Here is a 24,015-nt window from a genome sequence, read left to right as displayed (position 1 = left end):
TGTGGCTCAAATAAATTAAGGTAATTTAAATAATCAAGGCTCAAACATATAAGAAAATCGATTTTCAAAGTTTTATTACACTTGTAGGTTTTAATAAATTGAGCATTAAACAAAATATAAATCACAAGTGCTCTTCCTATGGGGAGGTCTCAAAAATGATGAATGTGATCAGTTTCCCGTGTGGGGGTGGGTTAGAGATTTTATGAGAATTAAATGGACTATGGCCTGAAAAGCAGGATATAAACTTTCCCTTTAAACAAATATAGTCAAGTTTTATTGTCTTTTTTCTTCCCTTGGGTGGTAAAGAGCTATTTGGTCCATTCTGGGTGTGAGGGCAACTTTCTCCAGGGCTGAGAGGCAACACCTCTCTTCTCTCCTTGAAGATTAGAATAGTGGGTTTGATAAAGACTGAGCAGCACTAGTCCTTGAGGACTGACATGGTGATGTCACTTGCTAACAACTGGGGCCCCACACTGATGGGACGACGGAGAGTCTTCCCAACAACAGGCCAACCACAGATAACGTGAGGGATGAGAAGAGACGAAGGCTTTGGCTCAGAGCACAGAAGGGGTAGTGGCCAGAGGAGAGAGGCCACGGAAGTCAGGGGAAACCAGGTCCCCCCCAACTGTGACTGTGATCCTTAGACAGGTGCCTGGGCCTCGAGGCAGCCTCAAGTGGGTCAGATGAAGAGCGACTCCCCGGGAGCCACAGTGGATTACAGCCTTGATGAGGCACTGCGCAGGATTCACAGTATGGATCTCCCACTCTCGCTAGTCCCCCTGGTGCTACTGAAACAGAAGCCCTGGCGCCTGTCACGTCGGTCATCACAGTCGTTTAACATCTAATCCCAGGAGGAGCCGGTTTATCCTCGCTGTTCTCTCTAAACAACGTTGTCTTTTCCTTGACAGCTCTGCAGAGGCGGAGAAGAAAAACCACTTTAAACAGAAGTTGAGCTGGAAATGGGAGTGGCTTACTTCAGGGAAAAGGGGGCTTGATACCCACCAGCTGCAGGGAGAGCTCTGGAGAATGTACCCAAGCTACACATGGGCCATCTTTATTTCACAATCAGAGGGACAGCACATGAAAAGCAAGGAGAAATGTCTTTGTCTATTAGGGTGAATAAAGACTCAGGTGAGTTGAGGACCCCGACTCTTCCGCCATCTTGCCGGGTGACTAAAGACTCAAATGGTATTCCACTAGACTTCTGGGGCAGGAAGAGAATCTTTAACAGTACAAAAAAATTAGGAAGCTCAGTTATCTTGACTAGACTGCTCAACAGTTGCCTAATGTTTAAAACGTCCGGTCAAAACAACTGAGTCCCATTTTAGTCCCTAAGTCTATCACGATTTGCTTTCTTTTGAAGGATGGAGACGCATGAACGAAGTCATCAATATACTGTAAAGCTCCAGCCCCCAGGGTGTGAGTGAACCTTTACTGTACTTGGGATAAAAGTTTGTACGCTGGTTATACCTTGTGCTGGAATGGTGGGGAGTGAAGCCAAATATACATTTTAAAGGAGAGGACAGCACCCTACCATTGGTTCACGCAACAAGCATTTACTAAGAGTCTACGATGTACCTCTGCCAGGCATTAGGGGAAAATCAGTAAGCAGAACACACACGGGCCTTGCCCTCATGGAGATCCCAGCTTAAGGGGCGGAAGACGACGTTAATCAAATAAGCCCACACAGGACTGCATGGTTGCATGCGTGACAAATTCTTGAGGGAAGGATTCTTGGTTCTGGAAGAGGTCAACTCGTCTGGAGCAGGAAGTTTATTAAGGAACAGACGTTGAAGTTGAGATGTCAAGTACTAGCGTGAGCCAAGAGCCAAGGCCAGGGGTGGGTGGGCGCGGGGGGCCGCAGCAGCCTGGACAGAGCTGTGCGCACCGAAGGGGCCTCGTGGATGTTTGAGGAGCTTCTGGATGACCAGTGCACTGGAACAAGAAGTGGAAGGTGGTGGTCAAGGAACCACTTTAGGCCTTGGTCTTTGTTCTCACATGGATGAGAGGCCCGAATGCTCCAGACACAACCACACTGTCCAGAGAGTCACTCTGGTTGCCCTGCTGTGAACCCTCGGGAACAGGCAGTGAGGAGCTCGGTGAGGAGGGCGCTGCTGTAACGTGTGGCACTCAGTCTCCCCCCCCCCGCCCCCCACCGTCTATCCATCAACCAGAAGGACATCGGGTTACGGGACACTGGGGGCAATAACCTTTCTCAGGCGCTCAGTGCCGTGAGCCTGTGGTGGGGCTTGGAGGGGCCCCCGAGGTTGCAGAGGCACCCCAGCCGTGCTAGGTACTGTTAGGACGGACGCAGGGCCATGAGGCCTCTCCGACAGGACTCCCACGTCCTGCTGCACCCCATGTGCTGTTTGTCCTGTTTGAGTTCTCTCCAATCCTAACTCCTACGAAACCTGAGGAGCGCGGCTTTGGGCCAGACTTTGAGCAACCTTAATACTTAATGAAATTCAGTTCTTTTTTTCCTCTTTATTGACCCACTTTTACTTACATCATTTCGGGATTAATGAGGAGTTTTGAGGCAATGCCCACGTAAAACGATACGCTCTTTCAGACCCTAATAGGGAGAAGGGAAGTTATTTTTCCCTGGCGGAGTTATTAGTGAACTGTTACTTTTTTGTAGTGTTAATTTTTCATCATGAAATAATAAACAGTAACAACAAAATAATAGGATATCAGCCTTGTGCTCATCAAAGCTAGTTTTAAGGAATCTGAGCAAGGTTTAGGGCTACGCGTATCGCTATGTCGTAGATGCAGCAGTCAACACAGATTATTCAGGGGCAGATGGTCTTGACAAAGCACTCTGCTCCTCTCCAACTACGGGAGATTCTTGTCCTATGGGGAGACCAAGCCTAGCCTGTGCCTCACGTGGAGCCTGCGGGAACAGGACCCCGGCGGGGCGGGGGTGGGGAGCCTGGCTCCAGGCCGAAGCCGGGACAGCACAGCACACGGTTCTTTTTCAACGGCAGGTGTGATTTAGGCCCGACGTGAACTGAATTCTCCTAGTGCGGGAGACGCGCTGTGAGCCTAAAGCACATGGCAGTGAGTCCTGGCGGCAGAGCAAACGAAACCAAGCGGGACCCGAGGAAGGCTCTAACCCACGTAGACCCGGGAGCCGTAGAACCCACGAAGCGGCCTTCCTGCCCAGGCCGCTGCGCGTACATTCCTCGCAATCCCGTATCCTCAACGGTTTAAACTCATCGAAAAGTAGATAAAATTGTTGCATTTGTTCTCTTGAAAAACCAAAACCAAAACCCAAAGATACCAAGTTCTGAGGTATAGGGAGGGACAAACAATGGAACGCGGAGCCTTAAGGTGAGAGTGACACATTAGGGACCTGCCCTCACGTCGCAGAGGCCGCCTGAGGCCGCCTGGCCGGCCGACCTTCCGCTCCCCGCCTGTTCCACCTGCCCCGGGGACCCCCGACAGCCCAGCTGCGTCCCTTCTAAGGCGATGACTCAGGCGGAGGTAAAACCCATGTCTAAGCAGATGAAGCCGCTGGGCTGCTTGAGGCCAGGGCAGCCAGAGTAGGTCACGGGCACTAGGAGGACTCAGGGAAAGAGGCCACGCGCGAGCCGGAGACCCCGCGGAGCTGGCATCGTATCCCAGCTCAGGCCCGGGGGGATCAGGGGCCGGCTGGAGGGCAGCCGGGTGGTGTCACAGGCTGGTGGCGGGACGGGCTGCCGCCAGCCCCCCGGACAGCAGGAACTGGGGTGACGGGTGACAGGCCCGGTTGCTCAGCAATCTGGGAGGTTTGGGCTGCACATGGCTAGAGCACTCAGAAAACGGCCAACAGGACCACCTGACTCATTCGGGTGCCCGCTACTAAAAAAAAAAAAAAAGAACTGGCAAGGATGTGGAGAAGCTGAACCCCTGCTGGTGCATGTGTGAAACAAGCAGCAGCCGTGGAAAACAGTAGAGAGGTTCCTCAGGGAATTAAATAAAATCACCATATGACTCAGCAGTTCCACTTTGCCTACAGACCCAGAGTAATCGAGCAGAGATACTCGTACACCCACGTTCGTAGTAGCTTATTCACAGGAGCCAAAGCGTGGAAGCAACGGTGCCACCGCTGACGACGGACACGCAAACTGTGGCGTGCACGTGCCGTGAAATACTGTCCAGGCTGAGACGGAAGGAAATTCTGCAGGAGGCTGCCACGTGCATGAACCGTGAGGACGTTACGCCCCGTGAAATGAGCCAGTCAGAAGAAGACAAATACTGTCCGATCTCATTTATGTAAGGTCCTTGGGGTGTCAACATCATAAAGACCGAAAACACGATGGTTGGTGGGGGCTAGGGAAGAAGAAACTGGGAGTCATTGTTTAATAAATATAGTTTCAGTTTCACAAGATGAGAAGACTTACGGGACGGACGGCGGCGATGGCTGCACAGCAACGTGGACGCACTGGACCACCCAACTGTACGTACACAAACATGGTCGGGGGCGGCTGGCTGGCTCAGCTGGTCAAGCGGCCGACTCTTGATTTCCCAGGTCATGATCTCGGGGTCCTGGGATCGAGCCCCCTGTCCAGCTTTGCACTCAGTGGGAGTCTGCTTGAGGATTTTCTCTCCCCCTCTTCCCCTCCCCCCTTCCTCTAAAATAAATTAAAAAGTTTAAAAATGGTTGAGATGGTAAAGTTTACGTTGTGTGTATTTCAACAACAACAACAACAACAAACAAACAAAAAACCCAAAGACAAACGTGGCTCGGTCTTAAAAGATGGAAAGAAACAACTAAATCAACTTCAACAACAACAACAACAAGAGAAGGCACCAGCAGAACGGTTAAAGCAAATTAAACCGTTTTATCCTTTCTAGCACCAGGACAGTGCCTGGAATTCCAGGGAAGCTGATGCCTGGCCACGTACGGAGGCTTCCTGAGACCAAGGAGGACTGTCCCTCGGATGGCCTCTTCAGTCCCGCTTGTGTCCTGGCAACCGCTGCTGGGTGTGGAGTCCCTCCCCAGGACTTCCATGGCAGGGCCTCCGTCCTGGCCGCAGGAGAGGGTGCATGGTCGGCCGGCTGGAGGCCACCTTCAGGTCCGGGCTTCCTGACCACAAGCCCAAAGCCGCTCCATGCCAGGTCCTACTAACTGTCCCACTCTCCAGGGCCACAGCCCAGGGAGCACCACCCGGCTCTGCCTCCTGGGGCAGCAGGAGGGCTGTGTCCAGCGGTGTCTGGCCTAAGCGTGCCTTTCTAGAGTGACCTGCGACACGGGGTTGGCACGGGCCCTCCGCTCAGCCACCGTCTCGGCCTCGGGGGCAGTGCTGTCCCACTGACCTATGATGATGGAGATGTCCCGCGGTACCTGCTACGGTGGCCACCAGCCACTTGCGGCCGCGGGACACCTGAAGGGCCCAAGTGCGACTGAGGAATTGAATTCTAAATTGTAGTCAATTGTAATGATGTGAAGTTTCAGCAGCTGCATGCACCAGCGGCTGCCGCCCAGGGCCCGATCAGAGGGGACGCGCCCGCGGCCTTGGTGACACTCCGCCCTGGAGTGTCAGACCGTCTTGGAATGCGCTCCGGTTCTCGGTGGCAGAGCCACTGAGGACTAGTCCCATCGCCTTACAATCACCTCACTAATCCAGCAGCCCCCAGTCAACTGCCCCCCACGGACCCACAGGTGCCTCCAGGCACCCCGCGGTCTGCTCTCTCCCTTCAGACGGAATTCTGACATCATTTTCTACACCTGTTGGACGTTTCCTCACACCTGCGGGCCCCTGCTTCCTGCCACCTGCCCTCCCATCATGCTCTCAATGCAGCTCCTCCCATCGGTCACCAGGACTGCGGAGCAACACGTGTTGCTACGGCTGCAGCGCGAAGTACCGCCGACTGGGGGGGGGGGGGCTGGGGGCGCGGGGGGGCTCACACAGTAGAAATCTAGCTTCTTATTATTCTGGGAGTTGGCAGGCCGAGGTCGAGGTGTTGGAGGGGTCGGTTTCCTCCAAGAGCTCTCTCGTCGGCTTGTGGGGGGCCACCCTCTCCCTGCGTCTTCAGTCTTCCCCGTATAGTGTGTGCGTCCCAGTATCTTTGTAGGACGCCAGTCATGCTGGACTCAAGCCCACCCACAGGACCTCATTTTAGCTTAATTATCTCTTTAAAGATCTCACTTCCAGACACAGTCCCATCCTGAGGTATCAGGAGTTAAACGTATGGATCTCGGGGGGCGCAGTTCAATTCAAAACAACTGCTTCGCTGCTAAATCTGACATACGCTTTTCCATCCTTACGGTGCCGTATTTCCCTGCAGCACTGGGTACTGGTGTCCACCCACACCTACAGCTCGGGCTCCCTTGTTTCCGCGACTCCACACTCCTCGGTTCTCTCCCAACTCTCTGGCTATTTCCTCTCAATCTAGGCTATAGATTCCTCGCTCTCTCGCTCTCTCTCTAACCTTGCCTTTAAATATTGGTGCTCCTACACTTGATCTTAGCCAAAGGCCGAGAAGCTGCCTTTAAATGTCAGTTCCTGATGTGATGAGCACTGGGTGTTCTACGCAGCTGATGGATTATTGAACTCGACACCTGAAACTAATGATATACTCTGTTGGCTGATTCAATTTAAATTAAAAAAAGGAGAAAAAATGTTGGTGCTCCTCAGGGTTTTGTCCCAGTTTTCTCTTTACACACTCTTATCCACATCTATGGCTTTTGTTGCCATCTTTGTGCTGATGCTGTCCAAATCCTTGTCTTCAGCCCAGATCCCCCGATTTTTCTTCTTTAAAGTGTTGAGGTGAACTTGAGAATGCTCGTGGTGTGCCAACCAAATCTGTGCTTTGTTGACTTTTGTCAACAAGAGCAACCCTCAGTACAACACTTTCCTCCCATCTTCCCATTTCCCATCTTCACTGTGAACAAAGTACGTGGACTCTGCACTCACTCTAGGGACTCTGCAGCCAGTATGGGGAAAGTCACGCCTCCCTGCACCAGACCCTCATTCAGGTTGAGTTCAAATCCCATAGGAGCTTCCTTGCACCCACCGCTCAGCTCTCCGTGGCTGTGTTTAAACTTGTCTAGTCACATTTTGCCTCCCCAAACCGACCGTAATCTTTGAAGGCAGGAGAGTTCCTTGCACACTGGAGGTGCCCACTTCATAGGTGACAAAACACACAACAGGCCATTAAGTCTGAGTGAATGAGAAAGAAGCATCAGAGGCAAAACAGGGTTGGCGCTAGGCTGTAGGCATCCACAATGTATGAAAAATGGTGGGTTCTTCTGTCACTCATTCATTCATCCTCTCATCTATTCCAACACGCACTGAGGGCCTGGTATTTGGGGTGGCTAGCGAACGCGCCACTCCTATTTCTTCATGTCGATAGGAAACACAGATGCAGGAGGCGCAGGGAACAGGCCTGCTGCGCTAACGTCCCTCCTATCGGGGTGGGCTCTGGCCCTTTCCCTATTATGACACCTTTGGCTTAGGAAAAAAGATGAACGAAGTTCAAATGAAGTTCATCGTGTGTGTTTGTGTGTTCCTTAGAGCTCATACTTGGCAAACCTCAAGGGAGGACTCTGGCTGAACCCAGCGGACTAGGGGGAAAGAATCACAAAAGTCTGGGATTTGTTGACCAGAAAAATTCCCTGTGGTCGGACAGACTGCCATTTCCCACGTGGCCCTGCTCATCAGAGACAGAAGTGTCATTTTCAACTGGCTAAGCTGCTTCTTCTGGATCTTTCTTCCATGTGTTTAAATAATATGCTTCTGTATTGACTTCTCAGATTTAGATATAAACTCTTGACTTCCTCCTACGAAACGTGAGGATTTAGCAATCTTGTTCTCCTCATTCTTCCAACATAAATATATCATAATATTTGGTTAAACCAGTATTCAAAGTTAACACTGTTGTGATGATTGTAAATATCTTCCCCAGCTAAGTCGTGCCGCATGGACTAACAGGGTTTCCTTTGTTACACAACTTTTTCCTCCCTGGGGTTCAAAATTCCCTTGTTTTGATTTATACTTAGCCAAAACCGTTAATCTCCTCTTAATAATTCAAAGGTGGGGCACCTGGGAGGCTCAGTTGGTTAAGTGTCCAATTCTTGGTTTCAGCTCAGGTCATGATCTCAGGAGTCATGGGATCGAGCCCCACATTGGGCTCTGTGTTCAGTGGGGAGTCGGCTTGAAGATTCTCTCCCACTGCCCCTCCCACTCCCTCTCCTTCTCTAAAATAAATAAATCTTTAAAAGAATATCAAATTCATCAAGTACTCTGTTGATTTTTAAATTTTTAACACAGCCCTTCTGCAGCCCACTGGCCTCCTGCTCTCATGTGTCATCCAACTTCCCTGAATTGGATCCCCTTTTCTTGAGTCCTGAGTCTTCTTTTTTTCCTAGTTTATTCTCTCATTTTGGCAGAGTATATCCTCAGGGAGTTTCCCTTAAAGCATGCTTGGATTCTATTCAATTTTTTTTCTGTTTTTATATTTTTTAAAACTGAGAACTCTTTTTCTATGAGCTAGTCTTTTTGTTTTTCTGTTGATACAGTTATCTTTTATTATCTCCCTGAAGATATTATGGTTTTCCTGACAGTTTCTTCTGCTCTTTGTATGGTCTTGGTTTCCTCTGGATTTCTATGTTTGATTAGGATTCCCAATAATCAATGTCTATAAGTTTTTTCTTTGAAGAACTCAAGTTTCCCTAAAAAGGAAACTGCCAGCTGCTGCCTCAGGTGTCTAAGCTAGGCCACCAGGATGCTCTGACGTGATGGGAGAAAGTTACTCACCATTCATTCAGCATGCCAACTGGCTGGCCCCCAATCTTCTCCAGTATGCTTTCTGTGGGGGTGAGGGAGATGCCTCATGGGGCGGGGTGGAGAAGGAATCTAATGATCTCCCTTGCATTTAGTACAGGCTTTTAACCAACACTCCAGCTCCAGAGCAGCTCCTGGTGCCTCCAATCCTGCGCCGTCAGGGGCGCTATGGGGCCAATCTGTTAGCTTCCTGCCTCCTGCACCCCATGCCCAGTCTATGAGTAACTCATCACCATCTGCTTTCCAGGTGCCAACACTGTGTTCATATATTTCTTTCCATTCTTGTTACGTTTTTAGTTTGTCCCCGAGGATTTTGTTGTCTTTAACAAAATCTTCATATTGTAATGAGGTTTTGAGAAGAAATGTAGAGAAAACAGGTGTTTATTATGTTTAGTTGAATGGTTACCATCTTTCCTCAACGGGAAAAAAAAAATTTAAAATAGATTCTGTGGAAATTCTACCTACCTCGAGAATGTTTTAATAAATCTTCACGTTTCTAGGCCCAGTTCACGGCCTTCACAGAGCTGGTGCCTGCCATAAACAGGTGAGCAATTACTATTTGTTGACCATTTGAATGAATACATGAACCAGGTGTTCACTGGTAGTGCTGCTGACTCCTTTGGAAGCTAAAGGACTCTGAAAACTCAGAAGAGGGGACAGTAAACTAGGGAAAAGTGACTCCGGCATTTGGTTGCACATTAAGAACGCTTGGGAAGAATCTAGAATTACAGATCCCTGGAGACCATTCCAGAACTAACTGAATCCTGTTCTCAGGATTCTTGGGGAATCTGCATTTTACAAAACCACCACCTACCTCTAGCATTTTTGTTGCATGAAAAAATAAACCTCTGATGTCTAAGATACTACTAACCATATTTTTTGTTGCTTGCAGCTGAAAGCATTCCTAACATATACATGGGGCCCATGAGATTCCCAAAACACTGACATGGTAAGGGTGACCCTTCAGAGGCATATGGAAGGGGCCTGGCAAACATCTCCAGGAGTACACAGCCAGCTGAGGGCCTCCTGGGGGAAAGGTGGTAATGGGAAATGCTCCAAGGTGCTCCCCAGGTTCCCGGTGCTGACCCGCTTTTCTCTATCTGTTCCTCTCTATTCCTCCCCTTGCCCACCCATTAGACCTACACTGGTGCCCCTGAAGACACTGGGATACGGTTGTCTGGCAATTCCTCTAGTTTCTCTCCTTGCTCTGCGTTTCTTCATGTGCTTTATGCCTCAAACTTCACTTTTTGATTCTCTATTTTAGAGTCACATAGCTCACCAATAACTATTCTTAGCTCTTTTAATCCCTCTCAATCAACTCTACTCTTCCATGGGGCCACTTGCTTACTGTAAAAGCAAGTGGGGGAAAAACTCCACAGATTTATATCTCAAGATAGTATCTTACCAGGTTTGTTAACGATGGTCTGCCTATTGTTGCACCCAATCCCCAGTCCTACCCTCAGCAAGAGACGCTGGGTTTACTCCCTGAGCCACTAGAGGCAGATTATCAGGACCCTATGGAGATAGCAGAAATACCAAGAATTCTGGGGAGACAGCAGTGGCTAGAACCCAAGGGAGGTCCCAGGGACTAAAGAAAAGGAAGGGGAGGCCTTTTTTTCCCCCTGGGTGAAAGGAAATGGGTGAACTCTAGGGCAAAAGCCCCATGTCAGGGAGGCAATGGGAGAGGGGATACCCCAAAAGGATGGTGCACATCCTTTGAAGGTTAAAGCTGGACAAATGTAGCAGAGTAATTTTCTCTTCCTGGAGAAAAAAAATTCTGATGCAGAAATTATGGCCAATGACCTGAGAGCTTGCCCAAGTAGGCAATGTATGTTAGGGTCAGAGGTGTGGGGTGCCCACAGACAGGATCGAGAAAGTCAAGTGATACTCATGAAATAATAGCTCTTGGGGCAAAAATTAGTGAAGACAGAGGGAAATGAGTAATGTGCTCCTTGCTGAGGAAGAGACCCATATTTTATTTATTTTATTATTATTTTTTAAGATTATATATTTATTTATTCATGAGAGAGAGAGAGAGAGAGAGAGAGGCAGAGACACATGCAGAGGGGAAACAGGCTCCACAGAGGGAGCCCGATGTGGAACTCGATCCCAGGACTCCAGGATAACGCCCTGGGCTGAAAGCTGCGCTAAACTGCTGAGCCACCCAGGGATCTCCAAGACCCATATTTTAAAAATCCTCTCTCTACATGATTATGATCCTTTGGATCATAATCCTGGAGCACTTCACTGGGTGCTTGACAAGGACTCCTGATTGGTCAGGTACCAAGATGCAGCTGCAGATTATGTTTATCGTTTCACAACACCAGGACTCGAAAATCCTAAGGCTGGGATCCGATCTGGTAATCTGCTGACATCGACAAAATTCACTTAGGAAAATGCAGATGGAATGCAACAGTCTCATGTAAGGATGTACTATTTGCATAGTGTTTTTTTTTTTTTCTTAAAGATTTTATTTATTCATGAGAGACACAGAGGGAGAGACACAGGCAGAGGGAGAAGCAGGCTCTCTGCAGGGAGCCAGATGTAGGACTCAATCCCAGGACCCTCAGGGTCACGCCCTGAGCCAGAGGCAGACGCTCAACCTCTGAGCCACCCGGGTGCCCCTGCATAGTGTTTTCATTAAAGTACTGGAGATGTTTTCTAGAGGTCTCACTAAGCAAGAAATCTAGGTGATGGATGTAGCTCACTGACCTGCTGCTGCCCCTTTCCAACTGTCCCTAGGGCAACTTCAAGGCCAACTTAGCCACTACTTAGGCAAATCAGGGGTTTTGTGATCAAGAGTCCAGAATTAGTAGTAACTCACTCTTCAGATCAGTTTTGAACTTAATCAACGATTTCCCTCTCAGTGGATTTCAGATCTGTCAATTTTTTTACTTTTTGTATTTTGAAGCTGTTATTTGGTGTGCAAGGATTTGAGACTGTGCTATTATTTCTACTGTATTGACTCCCTAATCGTTATAAAGGGTTTCTCTTTCTCTTGGGTGAGACTTCTCGTCTCATAATTTATCTTGTCTGATACTAGGAGAGCTCTACCAGCTCCTTGTGGTGAATGTTTGCATGGTGACTCTTTCTAATCTCTCAATTTCAATCTTTGTTTTTATATATTTAAATGTGTCTATGGCTGAGTGGGAGGGTCCAACATGGTGATGTAGAAAGACCTTAAATTTACCACCTCTGTAGACACATTAAATCTACATCTTTTTATAGGGCAATTCCTCCTGAAGAAGAACTGAGAGCTGAATGAACAGCTTGTGCCCCACAAAAGATAGAGACCACACAGAGAACCGCAAGAGAGATGGAGACACAGTAATGAAGAGAACCCTGGGGCCTGGTGCTGTGAATTGCAGGGGGGAGGGATAGTACCTAGGGACTGTGAGCAAATTTGTCTGCCTTGCAGCACTGAAAAAAAGATGCAGTTTATTTATTTATTTATTTATTTAAAAAAATATTTTATTTATTTATTCATAGAGACACAGAGAGAGAGAGAGAGAGAAAGAGAGAGAGGCAGAGACACAGGCAGAGGGAGAAGCAGGCTCCATGCAGGGAGCCTGATGTGGGACTTGATCCCGGGTCTCCAGGATCACACCCCGGGCTGCAGGCGGCGCTAAACCGCTGCGCCACCGGGACTGCCCAAAAAGTGCAGTTTAAAAGGGCAACTAGACTATAAAGGAATCAGCCCTAGAAACTTGCCAAATGGCAGAGGAGATGCTGGAACTCTTTCTGGTTCAGAGTAGCTGGCGAGCACCACAGTTTACGTTCCTCTTCACCTTGACAATGCAGATGGGAGCAGCGTCCAGGTGCCACAGCCAGCCTGTGACCTCAGCAACCCCTGTGTCCCCAGACCACACTAGCCCTGATCACCCTGGGGCACACACACAAAAGCCATAGTATAACAGAGCAACTAAACCCAAGGCCATATACGGAGTCAATGCAATCTCTATCAAAATATCAATGGCATTTTTTACAGAATCAGAAAAAATAATTCTAAAACTTGTTTGGAATCACAAAAGATCCCAAAGACCTAAAAACAATCTTCAGAAGAAAGAACAAAACTGGAGGTACCACAATGCCAGATTTCAAGGTACACTACAAGGCTGCAGTAATCCAAACACTATGGTGCTGACACAAAAAGAGACACAGAGATACAGGAACAGCATAGACAGTCCAGACATAAACCCACACTTACGTGGTCAGTTCTTCTATGACAAAAGAGGCAAGAATATACAATGGGGAAAGACAGTCTCTTCAACAAATGGTGTTGAGAAAACTGCACAGCTACACGCAAAAGAATGGAACTGGACCATTTTCTTACACCCTATACAAAAATAAGTGCAAACAAAATGGTTTAAGAACCTAAATATGAGACCAGAAACCATAAAACTTCTATAACAAAACATAGTAATCTCTCCGACACTGGCCTTAGCAACATTTTTCTAGCTGTCTCCTGGGTCAAGGGAAAGAAAAGCTAAAAATAAACAAATGAGACTAAGTCAAATTGAAGAGCTTTTGCCCGGAGAAGGAAACCATCAATAAAACAAAAGCCAACCTACTGATTGGGAGAAGATATTTGTAAATGAGATACCCAATAAGGGGTTAATATCCAAAATATATAAAGACCTTCTATTACTTAACACCAAAAAACCCCAAATAATCTAATTTAAAAATAGGCAGAACACCTGAATTGACATTTTCCCCAAGAAGACATTAAGCAGATGGCAAACAGACACAAGAGAAGATGCTCATCACTCACCCTCAGGGAGATGCACATCAAAACCCCAGTGAGGTATCGCCTCACATCGGTCACAATGGCTAGAATCAAAAAGACAGACATAACAAGTGTGGGTGAGGCGAGGAGAAAAAGGAACTCTGGTGCATCGATGGCAGCCACGTAAATTGGTGCAGCTACTGTGGAGAAGAGACTGGAAGTTTCCCCCCAAAATTAAAAATAGAAATACCATATTATTCAATAATTCCACTACTGGGTATTCACCCAAAGAAAAAGAGAACATTAATTAATTCAAGAAGATATATGTCCCTATGGACCCCTATGTCCACTGCAGCAGTATTCACAAGAGCCAAGATACGGAAGCAACCTAAGTGTCCAATGATAGATGAACGGGTAAAAAGAGTCATGTATATATATCATTCTCAGAGTGGTCATTTCTTTCTTTCTTTCTTTCTTTCTTTCTTTCTTTCTTTCTTTCTTTCTTTCTTTCTTTCTTTCTTTCTTTCTTCTTTCTTTCTTTCCTTTCTTTCTTTCTTTTTCTTTCTTTCTCTTTCTCTCTTTCTCTCTTTCTTTCTTTCTTTTTCTTTCTTTCTTTCTTTTTTTAAGGATTTTATTTATTTATTCATGAGAGACCCAGAGAGAGAGGCAGAGACCCAGGCAGAGGGAGAAGCAGGCTCCCTGCAGGGAGCCCAACGCGGGACTCGATCCCAGGACCCTGGGGTCACGCTCTGGGCCGTAGGCGGACGCCGACCACTGAGCCACCCAGGGGCCCTGCCAGGCACAGTTCTAAATGCCTCTCATATATTAGCTGTGTTACCATGAGGTAGACACATCAGCACATATCACGATGCCATGGTAATAGAAGGGTGTGGAAGTACGAACCGAAGAGTCACTGAACCCCAAATTCACCACACACACCTTACCGTATTCCTTCCCTCTGTCCTTTCTGCTTTTCTAAATCTCACCCATCCTCAAGGAAGAAGCAAGAGGGCAAAAAAAGGAGACAAAGGGAGACGGGGTTCTAATTTGTGCTTGTTTTGTGTGAACTTGTGAATCCAACCCTGCTTGTTGGGAAGTCCTTGGGCACTGCGCGCTCCTATTGTCTCTCCTCCTGGAACAGGTAGATGTTTATGTATCACTTTGCCTTCCCGACATGCCGGCACCACGGCTGTGCAGGGGGTCCCCAGGTCAGGAGAGGACCGAGCTCGCCTTCCTGATGCCGTCTGTGAGCTGTCTTAGGATGACAGCACTCGCCAGCTACTGCCTCAGCTGGTCACCGTGGCCCTTCCTACTGCCAAGGCACCTCAAGACCACCCAGAGGATGCGAAAGGAGGAGGGCTGTCAACAGCCTGCAACAATGAGCAGCAGGATGTGGGAGCCTGTCCCTCTGCAAGGCAAACAGGCCAGCCTACTGGCGCTGAGGAAGACACTAGTATGGGTAATGCTAGAGGGACGGCCGTGCAGAATTACTTACGGACTGATGTGTGCTTTGTTTCTCACAGAGGCCAAGGTTGGGAACATGGTGGAAGTAGAGGATATATTTTTAGTCCAAAAAAGGAAGCAAAAAGCAATGTTCCCAAGTGTGAGCAAAAATAGCTCCAAGCAAGAGGGAGAAAGCCTCAGAACCTGGGGAGTGGAAGGGAGTAATAGCCCTGCAGGCTTTGCTCATGGCGCTGGCCCCCAAAACTGAGACAGCGTGTGAGTGGTCAGAGAGAGAGCAAACTTCAAGACAGATGAAAAACTAAATGGCAGAAGTTTTCAATGACGGAAAGTTGGAAACAGACCGAAGGGAAAGAACTGGTGAATCACTCGAGCATACATGTGCGTGCCTCTGGCACGCTGCTAAGTGTTCAGCACCCAGATCTACAAAAAAATCACGCATATATATGAACGTTTACTGTACATTTTACTAGGAATAAATGCTTATTTTTATTGCTATCTATTCAGCAAGAAGTTGCTCACATCACTGATTTATGAGTTCAAATCTGACATGAATATTGGTGGCTTTTTGCCTACCCACCAACAAGTAAGAAGACAGTGAAACAAAGACATATGTGAGAACTTAGGCAATTCATAAAAATGTGCATGACTTCTTTACTGAATCAGATAAAAGGTTTTAAATACTGAAGGAAGCTTTGCACAGTGGCAGTATCGTAGCCAATGAGGTTAATCCAAGGCGCGATTATTGCTAATTAAATACTGACGGAGGGCAGCCCCCTGGCTCTCGGTTTCGCGCCACCTTCAGCCCAGGGCGTGATCCTGGAGACCCGGGATCGAGTCCCACATCGGGCTCCCTGCATGGAGCCTGCTTCTCCCTCTGCCTGTGTCTCTGCCTCTCTCTCTCTCCCTCTGTCTCTCATGAATAAATAAATAAAATCTTAAAAAAAAAAAATACTGAAGGAATATTTCCTCAGTTTTCTGTGCTCTTCAGAATGAAATAGCCACAGGCAAAACACATTTAACCTGTATTAAGTAGTACTATTTTACGGGTTAAACAGTATTAAATATAATACTTAACCTGTATAATAGTATTATTATTTTTTCCCATAACTTCCTTAAGACTAAATGGTCAGGGGCACCCGGGTGGCTCAGTCGGCTGAGCGTCTGCCTTTGGGTCAGGTTGTGATCTCAGGGTGTGGGATCGAGCCCCTCATTGGGCTCCCTGCTAGGGGAGGTGGTGGTGTCTACTTCTTCCTCTGCCCCTTTTCCTGCCTCCCCACCTGTGCTCTCTCTCTCAAATTAATAAAATATTTTTCATTTTTATTTTATTTTATTTTTTTAAAGATTTTATTTATTTATTCATGAGAGACACAGGAGAGAGAGAGGCAGAGACACAGGCAGAGGGAAAAGCAGGCTCCATGCGGGGAGCCCGACGTGGGACTTGATCCTGAGTCTCCAGGATCATGCCCTGGGCTGGAGGTGGCGCTAACCCTCTGAGCCACTGGGGCTGCCCAATAAAATATTTTTGAAAAAGACTCAATGATCAACAAAATAATACATGGAGCCCCGACTGGTAGAGTTTGCTGACTTCTGGGGTAAATATTGCCACCATAACTAGTTTCAAGCTACCAAGCAGATGTCAGTGAAGGCGGAACTGGAAAGACATACACAGTATTGTGCTACTAGATACTTATTTCACCACACGGATATACTGGATATAGGTAGCCACATGCATAGAAAATAGCGCTTTTTCTAATTAGTGGTCATAAGTAACCTCTGGGGCCCCGCAAATTCCTAGTCCTCATGACCCTTTTGAATCTGATGGATCAGCTTTTCTGATCATGCCTGGGTGGAATCTTCTGGGGGGCTGAGAATCCTCAGAGGTCTGGATCTCTTCCAAGTACGGGGAATGGTAGTTAGGTGAGAACATTCTCCTCTTCCTGGCCTCCAGGAACCTCCTGGGCTCCTAGCAAAACCCTAGCACAGACTTAAGCTTTCACAGAGAGCTTTTACCAAAAGAACCTTTGACCTCCCCACACTTCTTTCCTACTGACATCCATGAGGCAAAGGAAATTACAAAAGCTGCCTATGCTTTCAATGGGGAAAGGAAAAGAGAAGTCTGGAAAAAGAACATAAATCCAATTTAAAAGCTTACCTCACCTCAGGGGTGTGTACAGCTGAAGCAGTCTTCAGTCTGAGTATCTACACCGGAGCCATGTTTTCTCAGCCAATACGGTATTTGGTTAGCTGTCCTTGGTGCAGTTTTTTTTCTAATTACTAGAATACCTGTGAAAACACAACAAAAATATAAAAATTTATAACCAGATTCACAGAGGAATAACCACTAAGGGTAAGACCCATGCAGCAGATTTAAAGTTTACAGTCATTGGTCAATACATCCTTTGCTAAATAAAGCAAAGTAAACCCTCTGGCCTTGGAAGAGCAGGGAAGAAAGAAAAAGATGAAGTCCGTGAAAAAATACCGTAGGAAAGAATGGAAGGAGATACTATACACGAAAGCTAACACGGCACCCAGCACATTAAGTGGGTGTCGGCTGGTAACAGCAGTCACGGTAGTCATTACAGTAGGAAGGGCCAGTGGAAGATTGTGTCTGTGAGTTTATCATCTATGAGTTTATTCATTCGAGGAGCAAGAAAAAATTTTAGGCAACAATCCTGCATCTTTGATAGGATGAAAAAGCTTGAACTTTAAGATGTAGGCACAGAAAGATAATGGTAAGTAAAGGAAATATTTCAAGATTCACAATGCAAAAGTAACTTTCAGAAGCTGCTTAGGAGGCAAAAACGCCACTGCAGAAAAGGAAATTTGTGACATGGAACGCAGACTTGAGATTCCTTTTTAGATCGCAGGAAAAAAGAGAAAGGTATGAAAGTCATTACAGTTGGGGCGCCTGGGCAGCTAGGTCCTGATCACGGTCCTCGACATGGAGCCCCGCGTCAGACTGTGGGCTCAGCAGGAAGTCGGCTTCCCCCTGCCCCTCTGCCCACCCCACAGCTCTCCCTCTAGTCGTCTCAAATAAATAAAATCTTAAAAAAGAAAAAACTAAAAATAAATAAATAAATAAATAAATATAAAGAACAAAGATTAGAGGCACAATTTTAAAACTACAGCTATTTCCACGTGGGGCTGAGCTGCATAAACTTGTCTCTCTCTCTCTCTCCTTAGTTTAGTGTCAGAGAGACATCATTGAAAGTAATTTAAATGGAGCTATAAGACAGGCAAAATAATGCCTCCCACAAAGAAGTCTGCATCCAAATTCCTGGAACCTTTGAATATGGCAAAGGAGATTTTTTTTTTAATTTTTATTTATTTATTCATGACAGAAAGAGAGAGAGAGAGAGAGGCAGAGACATGGGCAGAGGGAGAAGCAGGCTCCATGCAGGGAGCCTGACGCGGGACTCGATCCCAGGTCTTCAGGATCACAGTGCAGGCCAAAGGCAGTGCTAAACCGCTGGGCCACCGGGGCTGCCAAGCAAGGGAGATTTAAGGAGGCAGATGCAACTGAGGTTTCCAGCCAGCTGACTTTAAAATACGAAGATCATCCTAGATTACCTGGATGGGCCCAATACACCACAAGGGTCCCTAAGTGTGGAGGAGGGATTCAGGAGCGTCGGCGTCCAAGGTGTATGATGTTCCCAAGGTCATCAGCCATTGCTGGCCTCGAGGGGAGCAATGAGCCAGGAGCCCAGGATGCACGCAGCCTCAGAGCTGTAAATGGCCAGAAGCCAGCTTCTTCCTGAGAGCCCCCCAAAGGGAAGCCGCCACCCTGTCGGCATTCTGCTTTCAGCCCGGTGACACTCATTTCTTACTTCTGACCTGGAGAACACCAAGGAATTAGGTTTGTTTTCAGCCATTACATTTGGGGTAGTTTATTACAGCCCAGTAGGAAACAAATACAGCTGGAGCAAATTCCACGTAGTACACGGGCTGAGTGCCTTTTGTACTTGTCCTCTGCTCCTCCTTCTCACACCCACGAGACTGTATCTCTGTCAAATCCACCTTATTTTTCTTTCTGCATCATTTTTACCTTTTTACAACGTTACTTCCTGCGTCACACATTATGTGATACATTTTAAAACTATTATTTTTTTAAGAGATGTTATTCATTTATTTATTTGAGAGACAGAAAAGCATGAGCGGGGAGGGGCAGAGGGAGGAGCAGGCTCCTCGCTGAGCAGGGAGCCTGATGTGGGCTTGACCCCAGGACCCTGGGATCATGACCTGGGCTGAAGGCAGATGCTTTACCCACTGAGGCACCCAAGCGTCCCCATGTTAAAGCTACAATGGTGAAAACTTTCCAATACATACAAAGTGAACAGACAAGTATGTGGAGCCCTCACGTGCCTACCATACAGCTTCCATAATTACCCACATTTTGTCATTCTTGCTCATTCTAATCTCCACCCACTTTGATCCTCCCCCTCAATTAGAGATGTGTGTAAAATGCACATACGCTCACCTGAAACATGGCACGCACATTTCTTAGCTGCGCATTGTAATGAACAGATACTTGATCCAAGTAACTCATACTCCTAACATTTCCATCTTCCCGAGAGGTTCCCCGGTGTTCCTTTCCCACTCCCGACACCCATGTTCCCCATAAGTGCAACATCCCCTCCTGATTTCAGCACGTCTGTTAGACTGAGTCATGTTGTTACACGTCTAGCAGTTCTTTCCTATTTGGCGTTGAGGAGTATTGCCTTGTGTAAATTAATTTATCCACTTTCTTGTTGACACACATTTGGCTGGTTCTAGTTCTTGGCTATTGTGAATAAAACTGCCGTGAACATTTTTGTACGAGCCTTTTTGTGCACATATGTTTTCATTTCTCTTGGATCTGAATGACTAGAATTGCTAGACCAAAGGGGAAGGGTGTGTCTTACATTGTAAGAAATTGTCAAATATTTTTCCAAAGTAGTCATACTGTTTTACGTTTCCATCAGCAGTGCCTGAGAGCTCTGGCTGCCTCGCATGCTCACCAAACTTGGTATTGTCAGTCTCTTAAGGTTAGTGCCTTTCGTACTCATCAGTTTTAGTGATATAGTCGTATCTCATTGTCGTCTTAATTTGCATTTCCTTGCTGACTAAGAACACAGAGCACTGTATGTGTTCTTTGGAGATTATCTATCTATCTATCTTCCTCCGTATAGTGTTTGTTTGAAGTTTTAACCGGGTTGTGTCTTAGTCCATTTGGGCTCCTATAACAAAATATCATAAATGGAGTAGCTTATAAAGAACAGAGATTTCTCACATTGCTGGAAGCTGGGAAGTCCAAGATCGAGGTGCCAGCATGATCTTGTTGTGGCCGCCGAGAGCCTCCTTTCTGGTTCATAAATGGCTTTTTGCTGTAACCTCAGAGTGGAAAAGTTAGGGAGCTATGTGGGGTCTCTTGTAAGAGCCAAATCCCATTAATGAGGGCTCCTCCACATAATTTAAGGCCCCCCAAAGGCCCCTAATTCCAACAAAATGGGCCTTAGGATCTCAACGTATGAATATGTGACTGGCAGGGGAATGATACAAACATTCAAAGCATAGCAGGTTGTTTATCTTACTACTGAGTTGTAAGAATTTCTTATATATTCCAGACATGCACATGTTGTCAGATAAATATTCTACAAATATTTTCCCCAAATTTGATGTTTGTTAAATTTTCTCAGCATTGTTATTTCATGATGAGATGTATTTTAGTTTGATGAAATCCAATTTATCAAATTTAATTTTGTGGTATTATGTTCTGCGACCTAAAAAATCTTTGTCTACTTACAAGTTGTAAAGATATTCTAATTTTCTTCAAGAGATTTATAGTTTTCACTTCTACATTTAGGGCTATGTCCCAGCTTATATAAATTTTTGTTTATGTATAGTAATTTTTGTATATGGTATAAATTTATACTAACTTTTATGCATAGCACGTATATTTTTCCATACAGATATCTAATTGCTCTAGCATCATTTTTTTTAAATTTTTATTTATTTATGATAGTCACAGAGAGAGAGAGAGAGGGGGGTAGAGACACAGGCAGAGGGAGAAGCAGGCTCCATGCACCGGGAGCCCGACGTGGGATTCGATTCCGGGTCTCCAGGATCGCGCCCTGGGCCAAAGACAGGCGCCAAACCGCTGCGCCACCCAGGGATCCCTCTAGCATCATTTCTTAAAAAGATTTCTATCTTTACTGAATTGCTTTGTGCTTTTGTCAAAAACCGATTGACTGCACAGAGATCTATTTCTGAATCATCTATTTTGGGCTCTTGAGTTAGTTGTTCTTACTTTGATACTATACTCTCTTGATTATAATACTAAGTCTTGAAGTCAGATGGCCATAAATACTCTAGTTTTGTTGTTTTGAACATTCTAGGCACTTTGCATTTCTATCTAAATTTTAGAATATTTTAATTTCTTTTTTTTTTTTTTTTTTAAAGATTTATTCATGATAGAGAGAGACAGGTAGAGACACAGGCAGAAGGAGAAGCAGGCTCCATGCCGGGAGCCGGACAGGGTACTCGATCCTGGGACTACAGGATCGCGCCCCGGGCTAAAGGCAGGCGCCAAACGGCTGAGCCACCCAGGGATCCCCAAATATTTTAATTTCTACAGTATATGTCTGCGGGGATTATGTTGGGAATAGACTGAATATACGAACCAACTTGGTTCTAATGTCTTGGCAGCCTACTAAGTAAACCAAAACTTAAGAAAGCAATGCTGATGGGAGGGGAGGGGGACGCCTGGGTGGCTCAGTGGTTGAGCATCTGCCTCTGGGTCAGGGCGTCACCTTGGGGTCCTGGGATTGAGTCCTGCATCGGGCTCAATCCCAGGCACTTGGGTGCCTCAGATTTTATTTATTTCTTCATGAGAGACATTTATTTCTTCAGAGAGAGAGAGGCGGAGACCCAGGCCGAGGGAGAAGCAGGCTCCACGCACAGAGCCTGATGTGGGACTCGATCCACGGTCTCCAGAACCACACCCTGGGCTGCAGGTGGCGCTAAACCGCTGCACCACCGGGGCTGCCCGAAATAAATAAAGTCTTAAAAAAAAATGTCGATGAATTACTGAACTCTACATCTCAATCTAAGGATGTACTACTATATGTTGTATAATTGCATTTAAATAAAAAAAGAAAGAAAGAAAGCAGTATCTAAGGCAACCAATCACAGTCAACTAGACTTTTTCAAATAAGGCAATCAGGTAAGCTATAGCCAATCAAATGATTTCCTTGCCTTTGCTTCCCTGTCTTCCCTATAGAAGTCTTGTCCTTTGCTCTGGGTGGCGGAGCACTCCTAACCACTTCTGGCGCTGCTTAATTCAAATCAATTTTGACCACATAAATGTTTAGAATTTTTATTATGCCTGTTTGTCTTTTAACAATGTTGACTCCAATCCTTCACTCTTTCATACAAAGCAAAAATAAACATCATGCATGTGTTTCTGCACATGTGGGGATGATTCAGTAGACTAGGCACCTAGGAGTAGAATTGTAAGAAAAAAAAAGGGTTTTGTGGAATGTAAAGGTAACCCATATATGAAAGGGGTTGCTACTATTTGATTTCTCTAATGTTTTCTAAAACAACTGAGAAGTAACAGTAGCAAAGGAATATTCTTTTAAAGATTTTATCTATTTATTCATGAGAGACACACGGAGACACAGGCAGAGGGAGAGGCAGGCTCCCTGGAGGGACCCCTGGTCACACCCTGGGCCCAAGGCAGGCGCTCCACGGCGGAGCCACCCCGGCTGCCCAAACAAGGAATTTTTGCACAACTCTGCAGTCCCGGGAAAAGCTACAGTTTGCACAGGTCAGTTGAGCAAGTTTCTGTCCGCACCTGCCATTAAAAACAGTCACTGCAGTAAAAATGATAAAGAGAATGGATGGCCAGAGTGGGGCATCTGGGGAGTTCACGACCAACGGCTGTGAATGGAAGGTTACAGATTCAGGGTCCTGACGATTAAGGGAGAAAAGGAAGGGGGGGGCCCTCGAGGGGAGGAGCGCGCCAGGCCCCTGGGTTCTGGTCCAGGTCAGGCCAGTCGTCGACTGCATCACCTCTGTGGGTCACATCGCTTTCCCCAGCTTCCTCGTAAAACACCGGAGTGCAGGGGGAACCGTGTTTGGAGTCCGAGAGCGGATTCCGATGGCCTGGGGTCGGAGCGGAGGCGGCGGGAAGGGGCGCATCTGAGACCCGAGCCCCCCCTCGACCCCCCAGGGTTGGGGGAGGAGCACCGGGAGGACGGAGAGCACCTCCCGCCGAGGTCCAGGGGCGGGCGGGGGGCGCATCTGAGACCCGACCCCCGTGACCCCCAGGGTTGGGGGAGGAGCACCGGGAGGACGGGAGCATCTCCCGCCGAGGTCCAGGGGCGGGCGGGGGGCGCATCTGAGACCCGACCCCCGTGACCCGTAGGGATGGGGAGGAGCACCGGGAGGACGGGAGCATCTCCCGCCGAGGTCCAGGGGCGGGCGGGGGGCGCATCTGAGACCCGACCCCCGTGACCCCCAGGGTTGGGGGAGGAGCACCGGGAGGACGGGAGCATCTCCCGCCGAGGTCCAGGGGCGGGCGGGGGGCGCATCTGAGACCCGACCCCCGTGACCCGTAGGGATGGGGAGGAGCACCGGGAGGACGGGAGCATCTCCCGCCGAGGTCCAGGGGCGGGCGGGGGGCGCATCTGAGACCCGACCCCCGTGACCCCCAGGGTTGGGGGAGGAGCACCGGGAGGACGGGAGCATCTCCCGCCGAGGTCCAGGGGCGGGCGGGGGGCGCATCTGAGACCCGACCCCCGTGACCCCCAGGGTTGGGGGAGGAGCACCGGGAGGACGGGGAGCATCTCCCGCCGAGGTCCAGGGGCGGGCGGGGGGCGCATCTGAGACCCGACCCCTGTGACCCGCAGGGTTGGGGGAGGAGCACCGGGAGGACGGGAGCATCTCCCGCCGAGGTCCAGGGGCGGGCGGGGGGCGCATCTGAGACCCGACCCCCGTGACCCCCAGGGATGGGGGAGGAGCACCGGGAGGACGGGGAGCATCTCCCGCCGAGGTCCAGGGGCCGGGGGGGGGGGG

General features: G+C 47.7%; 1 long non-coding RNA gene and 1 pseudogene across 20 annotated transcripts in view; one reads left to right on the top strand and one right to left on the bottom strand.

Annotated features, from left to right (window-relative positions):
* The window catches only part of LOC144293624 (uncharacterized), a 29,143-nt gene that overhangs the window by 4,737 nt on the left and 391 nt on the right, over positions 1-24,015 (bottom strand). The window contains exons 2-7 of one of the 20 annotated variants that reach the window (XR_013360804.1): positions 18,529-18,792; positions 17,111-17,241; positions 13,540-13,598; positions 9,234-9,299; positions 4,035-4,311; positions 58-910 (exon numbers count right to left, since the gene is read on the bottom strand). This is a non-coding gene — a long non-coding RNA (uncharacterized LOC144293624). Of the gene's footprint in view, positions 1-57; positions 936-1,002; positions 1,053-4,034; positions 4,312-4,382; positions 9,101-9,233; positions 9,300-13,539; positions 13,599-17,110; positions 17,242-18,528; positions 18,793-20,227; positions 20,824-24,015 lie in introns of those variants that run through there. The other 19 variants (XR_013360806.1, XR_013360802.1, XR_013360797.1 and 16 more) reach the window with 19 other exon arrangements.
* LOC144294421 (U4 spliceosomal RNA) lies at positions 15,647-15,719 on the top strand (annotated as a pseudogene).

The sequence above is a fragment of the Canis aureus genome, chromosome 22 (genome assembly GCF_053574225.1).
Source record: "Canis aureus isolate CA01 chromosome 22, VMU_Caureus_v.1.0, whole genome shotgun sequence".
NCBI classification, from domain to species: domain Eukaryota; kingdom Metazoa; phylum Chordata; class Mammalia; order Carnivora; family Canidae; genus Canis; species Canis aureus.
This window is presented reverse-complemented; position numbering and strand designations above follow the sequence as displayed.